The following is a 6,176-nucleotide window of genomic DNA, read 5'->3' on the forward strand; positions in this document are numbered from 1 at the left end:
GGTTTTTTTTTTCGTTGATGAATTATTGATCGGGGGAGGGGGGTGTGTGCGTTCTAAACATGTATTTTAATGACATTTGTCTTTTGTTATTTTTTTTTTTTTTACATTATCCCAAAACAGTTGTGGATGGAGGGGGGGGGCAACAATTTTCTACATATCTATATATACATTTTAGAAAACTCCTGTGAGGGATAGGGGCAAGCCCTCTTACCCCACCCCCTTCCCCGTCCCCGTTGCCATGTGCCTTTAATTAGTGATTCACACATAGGACACATACATGCATATACACAGCATACTAAGACTTACGAACCTTGAGATTCCCTGTTTATCGCCCTCGTTCATTATAGGTTTGTGGAAAATTCATTGAAAGAAAATTACATTTAACACACAAATTCATTACCCATGGATGTTGATTTTCACACTGTTGGGAAATAATTATCTTCTGAAAAAAACCCACAGATTTTATGCACACAAGTTTCTGAAGACTGGTGATGTTAAAGAAAGTGGTTTTTTTTTTCATTTGTCGGATATAATATTTTTTTATTTATGGAGTTTTCGAATTCTTTCAAGAAGCTGGAGTTATCTCACTTTGATCTTTGGACATCAGTACGCTGCATTCTATATATTTCGTTGAATAAGATAATTCCCTGTAATTCCTGTTAATAATAAGATAATTCCCTGAAATTCCTGTTAATAATAAGACAATTCCCTGTGCTATGATAACAATGTTATTCTTATAGTACAGTGATTTTATGGTGGGGATGTCAAATAGAATTTTTTAACGTCATGCGCATGTGCTTCTAAGGAACCGCGAAGATCAGATATGCGATAACCAAAAAATCATGTTACAAAAATGGATGCATGGATTAATATTTTGTATTTTATTCAACAAATTTTTAACTGACTTGATGCAGTTTTTAATGGAAATCTATAATTTGCTCAAAGTTTATGAGCTACCTAATTAGATCATAAACTTTGAGCAAATTATAGATTTCCATTGTAAACGGCATATCAAATCACAAAAAAAACTCGTTTAATTTTTTTTTTCAAACTTTCGGTGTCAGACTTTGCTCAATAATTTTTGACTAACGCTTTCTTAATATTTTTTTTTATTGTATACAAATGTATATAGCAATTTTTTTTAAATTAAGAGTAAAGCAAGAAATTCATCAGTTATATTATATATTTCCCCCTGAAATAGATATGAAGATATTCTTTGATGTGGTGTCAATACTGTGTCGATCAGGAAGCAGGGGCTCAATGAAGGGGTGGGGGCGCAAGTCATCAAAAATGCGCTTTGGAACACCCTCCACCCCAAATCCAAAACTGTCAATTTAGTTCAAAACACAACGATATTTGTTATGTTCAATTGATATTGGATACATATTGTTCGATTTCTTTCTTCTTCTTTTTTTTAAGTTTCATACCGGCATAATCAAAATGGAACAATATTTTGGAAGCAGCGAGATATAGAGAAACAAATTCTATTCACAAACTTAGATTATTAAGAATATCTCTTCTGCTTCTTCATTCATACTAAATGTAGTATAAATCTGGCGTGGATGCAGGTACTTTTCCGTTTTTCGGGGGTAGTTCTTAGGTTTGTGTGCGGGGTGGGGTGAGGGGGGGGGGGGTCACCAACCCAAAAACTGATCTACGGGTGATCAACATCAATACATCTACAAATGTTATGTACTTTAAGAAAATAGAAGGATGAATAATGTATAAACTGTATGTTGAAATGAAACAATTAAAGACAGTATTGATTGACAAATATAATATATTTATCAATGATATTATCATTAGAAAATGGCAATGATATAACAATAGAACAGAAGTATCACACACATTCTCACTTTATTAGAATTTATTTAAAGAGAATCGCTTTTTTTGTTTGAAGTTCAAAGTTAAAAGAAATCAAAGTATTCAAGGTAAAAGCTTATTTCAAAAACAGTAATCACATAATATTACTCATTTTCTGACTTCAAAAAATCATTATCCAAGTTAACTGAATTGCTAAGGGAGTATTGACTGTCGGTTCATCATACAGTACTGGAATGATTTAACTGGAGGTGTTAAGTTTAAATCCAATAATTGAAACATGTACAATAATTAGCAGAGACATTTCCAAGGACATGAACAAGGGGAGATCATAGTATTCAACATTTTTATTATTTATACCATAGAGAGACTGTTTTATACTTGACGCCCCCTTCACCCTAACCTTAACCCCGGGAAAGTTACTCGAACATTCCCTTTTAAAAGTTATTTGGATCCGCGACTTCTAAGATAATTTTTCGTATTATATGTGCATCATGCATACAGTTTTGTCTTTATATCGCATGAAATAAACGTATTTTGCAAAATTGCAAATTGTGATTTTTGATAACTTATACCTTATATTTTAAATGAATTTGCCATTTTTAAAATATATAGTTATTCTTTCTCAGATAATGACTAAAGACCAAGTTGAAGTAGACAGTGATTAATCTCCGGAAGAAAATAAAGCCTCGAGCTCCTTCCTAAAATAGAATTAAACTAAATAATATACAATGTAATTTAATAATATTTCGTGACATAAAAGGAGGGGACATGAATTTAACCACTCAAAATGGGTGAAAAGAAAACACATCGGATTTTGCGACATGTAATAAAGTATTTATTGTAAAAAAAAAAATCCAAACAGAAAAGTTAACAATTAAATTCTATTAATTTTAACTGAAGAAAGACATTTCCCGACTTGCATGCACAAGACACTTTTCATTAAGAAAATATGAGTATTTTATTTAAAAACGGGTATCTAATTTGGCCATTTTTTATCATTTAAATATCCTTTCAGGTGTGTAAATATGGTTTAAAGATATTGCATTAGATTTCATTACATTTCAACAAAAGAGTTTACCAATAAAATACAAGATTTACCACACATCGGAAGACTTCATAACAAGCCAATCAGTGCGATGTCAGAGAGGTCACGTGTTCTGCCTCTTCAGGGAGAAATAATTATATCTAAAATTCAAATTCGATAAACAGCGCAAATAATCCTATTGTAGCAAGAGGCATTGAGATGGCTAGTTAAATAATTTTCTTTCCCAGATTATTAGGATTGATAAAAGTTATTAATGCTACAAGAGTCAGGACAACGGTTCGATGTTCTTGCAGAAATGGCGGAGGATTGACAATTTAGAACTGGCACGAGGCAGCTAATACACAGGGGAAATCTTGTTGTATTTTAGTGTAAATGTTTTACACTCGCAATAACAGATCTGTAAGCAAAAAACTTAGAAGATTAATTAGGAAAGCAATTATGGCAAAGACGCTTACGACCGTCAACTGTCGAGATGGATATTCAGAATGTACAATGCGGCACGATTGAGGATCCCTGCGTACAAGGGGCGCAATCAAACACGTATGGATCAGCGTTGTACTCACGCTTAGATGGATAGTGATGAAACTTGGTATAAAAGGAATCCCGAATGATTTGTAAAAGTAATCGATCAATATTTGAAAAAAGATTTCATGCATAAATTGCAATTATACATTGTGTGTGCTTCTTTTAATGCATTTCTCATTTTCATGAATATAAATTTATACTTTTGCAATTTTCTTTTTTTACAATTTTTGTTTATCTGCAATTTCACTAACAAATAGGAACTTTAGCTAAATTGATGCAGATCCAAAACTTTTACATAGAGGTAACTTGTATATCGAAATTATTTCCAAATATCTCTTGCAGCGTCATTCATCATGAAATAAAATGCAAAGCAAAAATACTAATACAACTACTAAAAAAAGTAATAATAAAATAAATGAATAAAACTATTTAAAAAACAAAAAACAAAATTTAACACAGCATCTTGTTTAAACTTTCCAATAATGATGAAAAATATATAGAATCTGAAATATGTCTATAGAGTTTTGTCAAATAGAAAATAAAACTCTTATAAGTTTTTTTTTTATTTCATCAATTATTCTTAAAGAAATACGTACTGAACAAGAACATAAAGATATTCATGAAATAATGAATTTACACTGTCTATGAATTCGGACCAAAGCTTGCAAAACATTGAAATCTCTACAAGTCCGCCATTTTGCCGGACAGGTTGGTACGATTTGTAGCTGTAGCAATGAAATTGACCAAGATAAATCATTAGTGGTAATTTAAGCGGGAAGATTCTTAAACTTTATTTATACAATTGCTCCGTGGAAACAAACATAACACGGACTGAAATTCTACCCACGTGTAGCGTCAACAGCGCGCAAACGCGCGTGTTGTTTTTCTTCGGAAGGTGCTTTGAAAGAATTATCCCCACTTTTGTTGTTGAAATATCAAAGTGAAGAACTTGATTGATTAGTAACACATCTTGGAATGTTTATTTGGTTTTGGCCCGGTCGGATAAATATTGCGAGTTGCAACTATCCCCATCCCAAACAATTTGCTGTAGATCATTCGGGGATTTTAATGACATTAGGTCGATTGGCCTCTAGAAATGTAACAGAATTACAACATGCAAACCTGCAAGGAATATTCATCGTCTCAGAAAAAACTGCGTTCATGTGTGTTCGTCTAATATAAAGAGACATGACATTTAGAAAATAAACCCTCCGGATTTGGTCTGGAAAATTCGGGACAATTGACGACCGTGCGTCGGTCGGGTGGTTCGGATTGCGGATGGTCGCCAAAAAAACAAAACAAACTAAACAACACAAAGGAGAGAGAGAGAGAGAGAGAGAGAGAGAGAGAGAGAGAGAGAGAGAGAGAGAGAGAGAGAGCATTTTTAGCTAGACGACTATATTTACTTTTTCTCTCCTGTATGTATATAAGGCAGTGCATTTTATTGTTGTTTTTATCATTTTTATATAGTTTGTAATTATTTTGGTGGGGGTTGCTTTTTGTGTGAATAGCATACCACTGACTGCACTAGATACATGTAATAATATGTAAGGGTTAGTATGTGTAATGTGTATGCTGACTATAATCATAACAATTTGCAGAGGAATGCAAAACTTTGTGGCTGGAATCTTTAGCACATGTAAACCGTAGAAATTACCCAATCACTGATGAAATCAAAATGTTTATACAGCGCAAAACAAATAATTATATACATTGATGATTTGAGCAGTGTATAATTGCAGATTATAATGATAGCGTTCAGATGTGAACAATTCCTGTGTCAAGCTGTAGCGAACTCAGAAAGATTATGCCCTCTTTGGTCTAGCATTGATATAAGTATTGCTAATTGCTCATGATCTTGGTTTTAAAAGATAAAAGTAATAGATAGGTGAATTTATAATATATAACGCACAACCAGTGTCCTGTTGAAAAAAATATATTTATTTTTTGCTGTAAAAAAAACTTCGTAATTAACGACTTTTGATTAATGTGTACTACGCAACGTCAATTTTCGTATATATCTATTTGGACTCAGTATATAATGAACTTTGATAGAGTAAAATGTTTATCAACTTCCTTTGTTCAACTAATTTACACAAACGTCACTTTTCTCCACTTGTGAGACAATTTTTTTCTATAAGATATGAACTCTGCATGTCTTTCACCAAGAGCAAACATTGACAAGAGCAAAAGACATTGTGGTCACGTGGCACTACCAATTAGAACCCGGATTAGCATGTGATTGAAACGAAACCCGCGATTGTTTTCTAGGCAATGAATACAGTATAACAAATTATCGTTCTGTGTAGATGGCCGCCGGCTACCCTAGTCCAGCTGTCTATCCAATCTTGCAAACTTTTTGTGGCTGTTAACAGGGAATTTGAAAACTAGAATATCTAATGGACAGCAAAGAATGCTGGTTATGGTCTATTCATTATTTTTTTTTCGTGGATCCATCGAAGAGAATTGATTTTTATATAGAAAGTCAAAATAAACTTACATACAAGTATATCTGTATTATATCAGTTCATAATTTTTCTATTGGTTGATCTTTTGTTTACCTTCCTTTCAACTTTGATTTACATTTATTTTGTATTGTTATTTCTTTCAGAAGAGTGATTTTTCATTAATATGAAATCGATTGTGTACCTTATTTAGAAAAAAAAAATATAACCACAGAACAGAATTCAATGAACTTGTATAACATGTTTCAAAGCCAAATTCTATAATTATAACAATGAAATCATCCTTTTAAAATTTTAACGACATCAAGTCTCTGGAT

This window comes from Magallana gigas, chromosome 7 (genome assembly GCF_963853765.1).
Source record: "Magallana gigas chromosome 7, xbMagGiga1.1, whole genome shotgun sequence".
Lineage (NCBI taxonomy): Eukaryota > Metazoa > Mollusca > Bivalvia > Ostreida > Ostreidae > Magallana > Magallana gigas.